The 12,790-nt window shown below is 53.3% G+C and overlaps 1 long non-coding RNA gene and 1 pseudogene across 1 annotated transcript in view; one reads left to right on the top strand and one right to left on the bottom strand.

Annotated features, from left to right (window-relative positions):
- Positions 1–6: 6 nt before the first annotated feature.
- LOC125616569 overlaps positions 7–12,790 on the bottom strand; it is a 21,381-nt gene continuing 8,597 nt past the window's right edge. Inside the window, exons 3-4 of the long non-coding RNA XR_007347286.1 lie at positions 3,893–4,191; positions 7–1,107 (exon numbers count right to left, since the gene is read on the bottom strand). This is a non-coding gene — a long non-coding RNA (uncharacterized LOC125616569). The remainder of the gene's footprint in view (positions 1,108–3,892; positions 4,192–12,790) is intronic.
- On the top strand, positions 1,105–1,689 carry LOC107142999 (annotated as a pseudogene).

The following is a 12,790-nucleotide window of genomic DNA, read 5'->3' as shown; positions in this document are numbered from 1 at the left end:
CCCGCGCTCACCTCCCTCTGCAGCTCCTCCATCCGCTCCAGGTACTCCTGCCGCTCCTGCCTGCGCAGGGCCAGCGCCTTCCTCGCCAGGTGCTGCCGAAAGGCACACTGGATGCGGGTGGCCGCTTGGACCTCCGGGGTGGGCCCTGGCAGTGGGGAGAGGCTTCACATGCACCTAATCCTTGCGGGTGCCCCTAGCTCCGGATCTGCCAGACGAAGGGAGCCTGCACCATCTGCCCCCAGAGGACCCACACGTTCTCAGTCCAGCAGCCAAGCCTGAGCGAGCCAGCAGCACAGACCCCGCAAGCAGGGTCAAGAGGGAGCCAGGAGAAAGAGTGCCCGGCCTCGGCAGGAAGTCCCCCACCTCCCTGCACCCTGAAAGTTCTCAGTGAGCCCACAGCTTGGAAAGTCACCGTCTGGAAAGGCTGCCAGGAAACCCCGAGGTCAGGTGACGAAAACAGCCCCGAGCAGAGAAGGCCCGTGAGCCCACCCCAGGAGGGGCCCAGCAGCCACAGACACAATGCAGACGCCAGGCGGTCTCCAGCCACAACCCCACTGGACTCAGAAGAGGGCAGACCCAAGCCCCAGCTAAAGAGCGGCTGCCCCTGGCTGGGGTCACCTTAGAGGGGTCTGAGGGCTAACCCTGCAGATGAGGTAGGAACCGAATCAGCAAAGGAGACAAAGGGGCCCTACAGACCTGACAGTGAGGAAGGAGCAGCCAGAGGGAAAGGAGGGTGCAGCCCAGCTTGTGGGGGGGGGGGGCAGGCCACCGAGAGCCCTAGGAAGAAGGAAACTAAGAACAGACCACAGGAGGCACAGGAGACTGGGCCAGCAAAGCCCTGGAGGGATCAGTGTCTCCAGGGCGTGGGACTGACCATGAACAAAGGTGAATTCTCAGAATAAGAAAATCCTGCAATGAAGCCAGGCACGGAGGTGTGCACTGAGGTCCCTGCTACTCGGGAGGCTGAGGCAGGAGGATGTTTAGAAACCATCTGAACAACACAGAAAAACTCAAAACAAAAAGGTGAGGGAGGGAGGCGCACAGGGCTGGAGACGCTGCAGATCCGCAACCTGGAGCATCGGAGGTGGTGATTGTAGCTCTTCAAGTCTGCAATTTAAAAAAATGGCCTCCAATAAGACTACATTGCAAAAAATGGGAAAGAAACAGAATGGAAAGAGTAAAAAAGTTGAAGCGGCAGAGCCTGAAGAATTTGTGGTAGAAAAAGTCCTAGACCGACGTGTAGTAAATGGAAAGGTGGAATACTTTCTGAAGTGGAAAGGATTTACAGATGCTGACAATACTTGGGAACCTGAAGAAAATTTAGATTGTCCAGAATTAATTGAAGCATTTCTTAATTCTCAAAAAGCTGGTCAAGAAAAAGATGGTACCAAAAGAAAATCTTTATCTGACAGGGAATCTGATGATAGCAAGTCAAAGAAGAAAAGAGATGCTGCTGACTAACCAAGAGGCTTTGCCAGAGGTCTTGATCCTGAACGAATAATCGGTGCCACAGACAGCAGTGGAGAATTGATGTTTCTTATGAAATGGAAAGATTCAGATGAGGCAGACTTGGTGCTGGCAAAAGAAGCAAATATGGAGTGTCCTCAAATTGTAATTGCTTTTTATGAAGAGAGACTAACTTGGCATTCTTGTCCAGAAGATGAAGCTCAATAACTATTTGCATTGTTTTTATATATATATTTATATATATATAAAATCTGGGTCTTGGTTTTTGATTTACTAGTGTGAAAAAATAGCTACATTCTAATGAAAATCAAGTTTGATATGTTGGTTTTGAAAGTAGTATTGGGGAGGTGTTGGGTTTTGTTTTTTGTTTTGCATCAGTAGCACTGGTTACTTTGAACAAATAAAAGCTTTCTGTAGTTGCTTCCTTTATCAAAAAAAAAAAAAAAAAAAAAGGTGAGGGAGGGAAAGGAAATCCTGAAATGAATCTTAAAAGGGACAAAAAATATGCCGGTGATAAGACATGAACAGCTGCACCACGTACAGCCGGGCCATTCAAGTACCCCCACAAAAGAGCAGATGGCCTGCAGGGACTGGGCCTTCCTACAGCAACCCAGAGGAGGCTGCCAATCCGGGTCCCCAAAGCTGGGGCAGCAGGTAGCCTGAGCAGATCCTGGGTGGAGCGGAGTCTGAGGCCTTGGAGAGCTCCGAAGTGAAGAGTCAGGGCCTGGAGAAGGAACCCGAGGCAGCCCAGGTCCTGTGGCCAACAGATGGAACAGCTTGCAAGGCAGAGCCTGGGGCCAAGCGGACGCGTCTGTACTCAGAGGGCTCGGCAGGGCTTGGGTTAGGGTGGCCACAATTAGCTAACTAAAGACAGGACGGGATTGAGGACATACACCAAAAAAAGTGTCCTGCCTTTTACCCAGCAACCCTGCCTTTTACCCAGCAGAGTAATATTCCATTGTGTATATGTACCACATTGTCTTTATCCATTCATCTGTTGAAGGGCACCTAGGTTGTTGGTTCCATAGTTTAGCTATTGTGAATTGAGCTGCTATAAACATTGATGTGGCCAAGTCACTATAGTATGCTAATTTTAAGTCCTTTGCATATATCCTGAGGAGTGGGATAGTGGGCACTGCGCCAGGCCCCACAGCAAGGCGCCGACTCAAAAAGAAAAGAGAAGAGGGGAGGACCGGGCCCAGCAGGCAGACGGGTAAGAGGGGAGCACCCAAAGGCGTTGGGACCCCAGAGGAGCTGGGGTAAAGAGGGCTGGCGTCAGACCAGAGTTTTAAAAACTATTCGGTGCTTATAAGGAACATATCCTAAGGCTAAAGACACAGGAACGACAGCCACGAGGAGACAGGTATTTACTATTGGATGATCAATTACAATGTGACTATCGGTGCTATGTTGACCTCAGGCCAGGGACTTGAAGGTGACAGTGTCACTGACTGGAGGAGAAGGTCTCGGGCGGCTGGCTCATTGGGAGGGCTCTGCCCACGGCGGGTGTGTGAGGTCTCAGCACCACATACATATAAATAAAAATCACGTCCATTGACAACTAGAAAGCATTTTTTAAAAAATGTTTCAAATGATTTGGGGATCAATTCATCAAAATAAAACACAAAACTGTATGTCCCAAGCAATGGGGCTTCAGAATATATACAGAGACTACAAGTAGAAACAGTTGACCTACGATCACAATGGAGCTTGAAACCATCTCAGCTAACAGACAGATCACAAATCAGTGAGGGTCACAGATTTTACATGGCATTCACACACTCGGTACATAGAATATTGGACCCAATAATGGTAGAAGGCACGTTCTTTTAGACAGACATGGAAGATTTGCCAAAAGAGATCATATAAACTATAAAGCACATTTAAACAAACTCACTGCTGAGATCATATTGAATCTATTTTAATGCCATTGAAATTAGATGACAAAGTGTGACTAGAGATACCTACATATTTAGAGATCATGAATTGCACTTTATAATAGCTCACGGTTCACACGGGAAACCGTACTAAAAACTGGAAGGTGAGTTAACAACAATGCTACCCGTTAAAGCTGCCCAGCCAGGCACAGTGGGCACACCCCTGGACCCCAGCCACTCAGAGACAGAGAGGAGCCCACTCAGAGCCACTCTGGGTGCTTAGCAAGGGCTGGCGAGGCAGCTCGGTGGCGCAGTGTCTGCCGAGTGTGTGCTGGGCCTGGGCACACCTCCCGCGGACGGGAAAGGAGAAGAACAAGGAGGAGGAGGAGGAGAGGGAAGAAAGGCCACCCAGTCAGGAGTTGGCAGTGAGGTGCAGGCACACCCATGATGGAGGGGACCTGGGGACATGCAGCAGCCCTCCATCCACTCTGCTGGGAGCAGGGCCTTCTGTGGAACACACAGCCTGTGGGAGAACCCGCTTTTGTCACCTGGGCCGCGGACTTGTCCCTGAGGCCCTAACTGGTCCAGGACTGGTGGTGGAGTGCGGCCTGACCAACAGTCCTGCCAGGCCGAGTCCTGCCGGCTGGAGGCCACGGGAGCGCAGGCATCTTGCCCACAGGAAGGCGGCATGCAGGACACCCAAGCTTCCTGGAAGTCCTCTGGGTGGGTGCGAAGGCCACCATGCCCCTCTGGAGCGCAGAGCTCTAGAAGTGGTCAGAGAACAGGACGCCGGCGACACTGGTCACTGTCACTGCTGTTGACAGGAGGTGCGCTCGGGAGGGAGTGGCTGTTTTGAAGGAGAGATGAAAAGGCAGGTCCAGAAACCTGGGGGCCACCTGGGTGTGGGTGACCACTCCTTCTCACCCAGACAGTAAAGAATAAAACTGAGATGGCCTTGGAGTGACCCAGGCAGCTGAAACTCGGAGTCCCTCAGGGGTCTGGTACAGCGGATGGCACCACACCCACAATTAGAGACCTGCCCCACCTCCCACTGGACCGAGGGCATGACCCCCACTAAGAAGCACCAGGAAGACACCCCCGCCCCACGCAGAGACCAGGGCCCAGGAACGGGGGAGGCTCTCCTCGCCCACACGGAGCCTGACTGGGCAGAAGGACAGCTCTTCCCCAAGGACTCCAGGCCAGCCATGGAAGGTCACTGGATGTGGGGGTGAGTGGCCAGGCTTCGAGGAGGGCCACTGGACACCTGGGGTGGCGGGGAGACTGGGGAGAAGCAGTTTTTCCCCATCTCAGCAGATCTCCCCCAAGATGCTTATGGGACAGCAGGGCAGGGACTGCCTCAGCCCAGCCATCAAGGGGGCACCACAAGCCCCAGGCCCGGCCAGCCCCGTGGAGCCAGACAGAGCCCCAGGGAGAGGGCTGGACAGAGTCACCTATACCCTTCAAATGTGTCAAGGTCATGAAAGAAAAGTTGTGACTGCAGGGACAGCGGCCGGCTGCAGTAGCTGGAGAGTGACAGAGGACCGCAGTGGGGCGTCCTGCAGCAGCTGGCCACACCTCAGGGTCCTCCTCGGGCAGCCCTGCTATCAAAGCTGATTTCCTGGTCCTGGACCACCATGCTAGCAAGGAATATGTGGGGAATCGCATACTGATTTTGTTAATTTTGTGTAAGTCTAAAATCAATAGAAAATAAATAAGATTTAACATTTTATTTAGATAGAGATGTAAGAAACACCTCTGTAAGGGCCAGTCGCTGTCCATCTTTCCTGTGCTGGTGGATAGATGCCCCCATTATGTGGCTGCTGGAGGACAGTAACGGAAGAAATGGGGTCCTTGGGGGAGTCACCCCTAATTCCCAGAGTAGAGCCGAGGGGCCCTCTGACTGTCCTCTGCGTGTCTTGGAGAGGCCAGGCGGAGGCGGAGCCTGCACTCGGTGCCCGCACCCTGCACTCACGGACTCCAGGTCGACAGGGGCCAGCGCCCCGCCGCAGGGTGAGCCCTGGTCTTGGGCTTCTCTCCACGGGCGCTGCGGCCCCTCTGGCCACCCTTCCTACCCCTCTGCACGCCCCAGAAGTGACGCTCTTCCTGGAAATGACCTCTGGACACATCTCCTGGCACCCCAGGACACCTCAGAAAAGCCGGCGTTCCTCTGTCGGCGACGTGACCACGGGCCCTTATCTCATGCCCTGCACACGGCAGGGTGACTGGCTGCCCTCACGGGGCTGCAGGCACTGGCAAGGGACCAGCACCACACGCCACGACCCGCAGGGCTCAGCCCAGCGCCTGGGCAGAGTCCTCCGTCTTTCTGGCTTGAGCATCTCATTTAAAAATGTAGAACTTCCCGCCTTTGTGCATTTCTGAATGGACACCTAAAATGCCTCATAAGTTAAATAGTTACAAAAGGTCAGATTTCTGTCTGGTATCCTGAGAACTTTAAGATAAAACTGTTACTTGACTGTGGAATACAAACATCGTGACCTTTTAAACACACACAAGTTTTTAATAATCAGAAATCATCCATTTTGCCTTTCTCCTTTATATCTATCACACTCTCTTCAATGATTTCTATCCTCATCAATTTTAGGCTTTTTTAAAATCAATAATCCTATTATATACTTATTGACAAAAAGAATCATAGTTGGACTTTATGTTCTTTTGAGGGCTATTTTTTAAAACTTCCCTATAGGTTCTACATTTCTAAAGATCCTTCTGGGTCCTTATCACTATCACGGTCAGCATACGATCATCCACAATAAGATGAACTCAGTGCAAGAGTCGGCTGCAGAATCACAAACAGAACAGAAAGGCCAGAGAGGTCTCTGTGGTGAAGTCGCCAGGGCCCAGCCTCTCCCCTCCTGGCTTCTCCCGCCAGCCACGCGGTGCCGGACAGTGCCGGGGGGTGGGAAGACCCACAGAACCCCAGAAGTGGGTGGTATAGTTGCTCCCCTCCTGCAGGCTCCCCAGAGGTGCCCCAGGGCAGTGGCTGGCGACGGTCAGCAAGGCAGAACGCCACCTGGCCTCAGCCTGCTCACGCTGTTCAGGGCGGAGCCTCCTGAGGGGATCCTGACGAGGGCTGTTCCTAGGGGTGCGGAGCTACACCTGCCCGCACAGGGAGTGTTCCTGGAGAGCTCCCACAGACATGGGACTCTCGTTTGCCCTCTTCCTGAAAGTCACAAGGGTCCCTCCGTGATGAGGGTCTGGTTGCCACGTCCAGCTCCTATCCTCCTCCCCCAGCTCCATGGAGGTGCTATGGGTAGAGGCCAGGAGGTGCCCAGGAGGGAGGTGGAGGCCACCCAGGCTGCCCCTGCCTGTCCTCACTGTTCCAGCCTGGCATAGACCAGCCAGCCGCCTGCTTTCCTGGCTGTGGCCTGGTGGACACAGCGCTGCTTTCTGAGAGCCAGCACACACGCAGCCCTAACAGACGCAGTCACCCACCCACCTTGGTTGTGTGCTGGCCCCTGAGCACAGGCCGGCTCCTGGTGGGAGAGGGCCAGATGCCAGCAGCCCAGGAGCAGGTCAGCCCTGAGCAGCCCACTCTGAGGGTGAGAGGGAGCCTGGCTCCTGGGCCCACCCACCCCTGGCGAGTTGCCCATGAGTCCCGATACTGGGCTGGCCTGCCAGGCCTGGCCGGAGATTGCAAGTTTGGCCCAAGTTCATCTCACTGGAATCCCGAGTTTCTGAACCTGGGGCCAAAGAAGACAATCTTCATGCTGGCCCGAGGGCTGGTCACTTGGCGGTGTGAAAAGCTGATTTCTCTGGCCATGGGTTTCCTGAGCTGAAGGCCACCGCGGGGATCCGGGCCCCTAGCGGAGGTGAGGGGCTCAGGCACACCCAGCTGCCCAGTGTGGCCAGAGCCGCCGGAGGGACCTGGAGGGACCTCGGGGGCTCCAGATTACCACGGACCGTGCCTGGGCTCCGCACGGAAAGCCCTGCCCCCGCCCCCGCACTGCGGTCCGTGGCTCTAGAGGCGCACGGGGCCGGGGCCGAGGGGCCGTCCTCCTGCAGCGCAGGGCCCTGGAGGAGGCAGGTCACTGGGAGGGTCCTTGGAGTTTATATTGTGTCCCTGGTGTTAGAGTCTGTAAACAAGTCTGGATGGTGCCTGGCAAAATGTCAGAGGGAGTGGTTTGAGAAGTAACAAAACCGAGCCATTAGGTGTAGAGATTCCTGATTGGTTGACTGATGTATCTAGTTTATGCTAATTAGATAAGCTGTGTGGAATGTATAAATACTGCTCCTGTCCTGCAATAAACGGCTNCCACCCTGCCACATCACGCGACAGTCCTGCTGTGCCAGGGAAGGGACAGCATCCAGCCTGCCGAGCAGAGGCCGAGCGCCCTGTGCTGTGGCTCTGGCCCTCAGCCAACGCCGACGCCACGGGCGGGAAGAACTCTGAGCTGCGTTTTGTGACGCACACCCTCCACCACGATGCACACAGGTGTGGGCTCGAGGGCGTGGTCTAGTGGTCGTGAACGGTCAGGCCCGGGAGGCATGAGTGAGCAGACTGGAAGGCTGGAGGCTGCCTGGTCGAACACAGCCCTGTGGAACGAGGGCGTGAGCAGACAGCACAGAGTGGGAGGATGATTGTGCTCCTACGCAGATGGTCACCAAGCCACGTGTGGCAGGGGGCACCAGGAGGGACGTCAGGAGGAAAGGGCGCCACGTGCTAAGTGAGGCCACTCTCCCCAGCCCCTGGCTGCAGTCACTGAGCCATGTTCAGAGCAGCCCTGGCACTGCCCTGCAGCATAGCCTCCGCCCTCCTGGACGCCCAGTCCAGAGCAGATGTCAGCCCTGGCCCTGCACTGCCCCACAGCCCAGGCGCGGCCAGCCATCTACTGATTGGTCCACCATATGAGCCCTGGGCCCAGGAAGGGGCGCTCTCTGGACTCACTGAGTAAGCGTGTTTTGGACATGAATCTGACCTTCTTGTCTGCAGTGAAGGGCAAGCACCAGTGGACCTGTGAATACTGACCCCACAGCACGGGCAGACACGGCCCTGACAAGGGAACCACTTCCCAGCAGGCTTCATGCCATGGACTCTGCTGGGCTTAGCAGATGCCACAGCTGAGTGCCCAGGGGAGGTCACATCTGGACAGCGGTGGCTGATGGACGGTGCCCCAGTGAAAGACTAGCCTGGCCCACTGCCCCTGCCTCTGGCGTCCGGGCCTAGTAGTCCCTTCCCTCTGAGCTCCTGACCAATGGAACACAGTGAAGGTAACGGGCGTCCCTTCAAGGCTCAGGTCACGGGAGGCGGCCACCTTGTCTTGGTAGCAGATGCCCCCCTTCTGGCTTTGGTGTTGCAAGCAGCTCCGGAGAGGCCCGGGCAAGACGGGCAGCCGCAGGCAGGGCCTCTCGGCCCCATGGTGCAGAGCAGCCTGGGTGAGCTGCGGCCCCGGGGAGACGCGGGGAGCCCAGGCCCCACCCCTGGGCTGGCACACAGAGGCTACAAGATAAGGAAATGGCCAGATTCTTGGTGCTGAGTGAGGCAGCAATAGGTCACTGGTTGGCTACTTGCAATCACAGAGTGACACCAAGAGGCAGCTGCCATTGTGGCTAAAGTGACTTCTAGGGATTTAAAAGGCCAGTGCTCTTTTCCACCTTCATTTTTCTCTTCTTCTGCTTTTGAAGTCAAAGGTTAAAGACTAGGACGTTCAAAATAATTGCACATATGGGGAAACTTAGAAGGTGATCACACATGCCCAACGAAAGGCTCAGAAAAGACCTGAGAAGACCTGAAGATGCCCATGCACTCTGCTGGTGCTTGGCACAGAGCCAACCTACCCTAAGCCCAGTGAACCCTGGGAGGGGGGCTGATTTCCACATGAGTAAACTCAAATTCCCTGTTCAACAAAAAATCACAAGCCTCACGGAAACAGGAAAGCACGGCCCACTCAGGAAAAAATCCACAGGCTGCCCCTGGGGAAGGCCCTACGGCACATCTAGTGGCCAGCTGCTGAAAGGTGTTCAGAGTCTGAAGCCAGGGCAGGAGGTCGAACGCCAAGAGAACGGTGAGTACGCAAAACAGGAGCACAGATAGGGGTCCACAGAGCACCCCGGCAACCGCCCAAGGAAAGTTCACCAGGGAGACTAAAAGGACACGTGAGCCGGCAGCAGGGAGAACCAGCAGACCAGGATGGCGGACCTGGACACAGGATGGCGGACCTGGGGACAGGATGGCGGACCTGGACACAGGATGGCGGACCTGGGGACAGGATGGCGGACCTGGGGACAGGATGGAGGACCTGGGGACAGGATGGCGGACCTGGACACAGGATGGCGGACCTGGACACAGGATGGTGGACATGATCAGAGCTGGAGAGCAGGAAGAGGAGACCAAAGGAAGGGGACACGGCCCAGTAAACTGCAGGACACCACCAAGCGGACCAGCACTCACGGTGGGCTCTCAGAAGAGAGGGCAGAGGGCAGATGGGAGGAATATGCCGTGTGGGAGACGGAATGAGGACGGCACTCCAGGAGCTCCAGGTGAGGAGACAGTCACGCTGAGGCTGAGAGGGCCCAGGAGCCACGGGAGAAAGAAGTGACCTGCGCATACCAGGGACCCTCAGTAAGACTGTTAGCAGAGAGGCTGGGCTACGGCTCAGTGGGGGGCTCGCCTAGCAGTGCAGGCACTGGGCTCCACCTTCAGCACCACACGAAAATAAGTAAATAAATAAGGGCATTGTGTCCACCTACAACTTAAAAAAATGTAAAAAATAATTAAAAGGTATTAAAAATATTTTTTAAAAATTAAAAAAAAGATTATTAACATGTTACTTGTCTGTTAACTTGGAAGCCAAAAAGCTGAGATATAATATATTTGAAGTGCTAAAAAACCCCCAAACCTGTCCACCAAGAATCCTGTATCCAGCAGAACTCTTCCTCCAAGGTGAAGATGAGCTGGGCAGAGGCCACACCTGAGCCAACAGCGGGGAGCCGCGGCCCGGGCCACAAGTTGGAGGCCAGCCTCAGCAATTTAGAAGGCCCTGTCTCCAACTCAAAAAAGGGCTGGGGGTAAGGCTCAGTAGGAGAGTACCCCCCAAAATGAGGAAGCAACTAAGACACTCCAAAATAGACACAGACTGAGGAGCTGATGCCATGAGACCCTCCCGGCCAGGGGTGCTCAGGGGGGCGCTGGGCCCGAGGGAGAGGGCCCTGATGGTGTCTTAAAGGGTTTCCAGGAAACGGGGGCTCAGCAAGGCGAGTGCCAGGCAGGGATGGACGCTGGCCTTCCATGACACAGTCTGTGACTCTGCTTTCTGGTTTTTTTACATTATTTGAGAGACTAATGCTTTTTTAATTTTTATTTATTTCTATTTTTTGAATTTTTTTATACTGGGGATTAAACCCAGGGGTGCTCTACCACTGAGCCACATCCCCAGCTCCTTCTCTTTTTTATTCTAACAGGGTCTCTAAGTTGCCAAGGCTGGCTTCCAACTTGTGATCCTCCTGCCTCAGTCTCCTAAATCGCTGGGATTACAGGCCTGCACCACTGTGCCCGGCACTTTTAAAAAATTTCTAAGAGCTGGCATTCAGTGCTCACCTTGGCAGAACACATACTAAAATCAGGACAACACAGAGAAGGTCAGCATCACCCCTCCGTGCAGACAGCAGACTCCCTGACTTTTGAAGTGAGAGCAGCTGGTGGGTGGTCTGTGGATGGCCCACACCTGCTGTGGTCTATCACAACTGCCTCTCACTGTGGGGACAGCTGGCAGTCCCGCAACCTGGGTCTGTAGGGCCACATTTTGTTTTCCACATGATGCCAATGCATTTAAAATAATTACTAGAAAGCCAGGTGCAATGGCACACACCTGTGATCCCAACAGCTCAGTGGGCTGACGCAGGAGGGCTGCAAGTTCAAAGCCAGCCTCACAATTAGCCAGGCCTTATCTCAAAATAAAAAATTAAAAAATGGGGCTGGGGATGTGGCTCAAGCGGTAGCGCGCTCGCCTGGCATGCGTGCGGCCCAGGTTCGATCCTCAGCACCACGTACAAACAAAGATGTGTCCGCCGAGAACTAAAAAATAAATACTAAAAAAAAAAAAAAAAAATTAAAAAATGGCTGGCAATGTAGCTTAGTGGTAAAATGCCCCTGGGTCCGATCCCGAGTACAAAATAATAATAATAATAATAATAATAATAATAATAATTACTAGAGTAGGCTGGTGACATGGCTCAGTTGGTAGAGGGCTTGCCTCACAAGCACATGGCCCTGGGTTCACTCCCCAGCAACACCAAAAATAATAATAATCACTAGAGTGTGCTTTAGTGCACAGTGGGTATGAAGAAGTGATTTTGTGGCATAAACAACTGGAAGAATGAGAACAGTAGTATGATTCCACATCTTCACATTTGTTCACATATACATATTTCTTTTGAAAAATTTGTTTTTTTTAGTTAGACGTGACGGAGAATGGGTTTGACGTACCCTACCTACAGGGCGTACAGCTCCCATTCTTGTGGTCAGGCACGGTGTGAGGTTCACATGAACACGGAAAGGGGTGTCTCATTCATTCTACTGTCTTTCCCATTCCCATTCCCCTCCTTCCCTCCCTTCCCCTTGGCCTGATCCAGTGAACTTCCATTCCTCCTCCCACCCTGCTTATCGTGAGTCACACCCACATATCAGACAGAATATTCTGCCTTGATTTGGGGATTGGCTTATTTCACTTAGCATGATAGTCTCCAGTTCCACCCATTTACCAGCTAATGTCATTATTTCATTCTTCTTTATGGCTGAGTGATATTCCATTGTGTATATATACATATTTACTGACTTCAACAGCACCAAGTGTGATCTGTAAGAGTTTGTAGGAGTGATTTTTAACTTTTTATAATAGATGTGTATCTACTTTGTGGCAATAAGTGATAAAGTGGACATATCGACATATATTTCATGCATTCATGACAGGTGTAACTTTTTCTTAATTTTTTATTATTTCTAAGCTATGTGGTTCATGAGTTTTTTCTCATTGTCACAAATTTTGAAATAAATAAGTGTAAGTAGACCCAAGCACTTCAGACCTGTGCTGTTGACAGGTCAGCTGGGGTGGGAGGTCAGTGGTAGAGAGTGTGCCTACTGCCTGTGCAGCCCATGGTTCGGACCCTAGGACCACACCAAGAGCACAAATGGATCAAGCTCTCTGTTACGGTTTAGATGTGAGGTGTCCCCCAAAGCTCATATGTGAGACAATGCAAGAAGGCTTAGAGGTGAAATGACAGGGCTGTGAGAGCCTTGACCTGGTCAGGGCATGAATTCCTTGACAGGGTTAACTGGGTGGTAACTGTGGGCAAGTAGGTGTGGCCACAGGAGGGGGTCCCCGGGGAGTGCTTTTGGGGGTTATATATTGTCCTTGAAGATCTCTCTCTCTCTCCCTCTCCCTCTCCCTCTCCCCCTCTCTCTCTCTCTCTCTTTCCCCCTCCCCCTCCCT

Source organism: Marmota marmota, unplaced genomic scaffold, assembly GCF_001458135.2.
Source record: "Marmota marmota marmota unplaced genomic scaffold, marMar, whole genome shotgun sequence".
In the NCBI taxonomy this organism is placed as follows: domain Eukaryota; kingdom Metazoa; phylum Chordata; class Mammalia; order Rodentia; family Sciuridae; genus Marmota; species Marmota marmota.
This window is presented reverse-complemented; position numbering and strand designations above follow the sequence as displayed.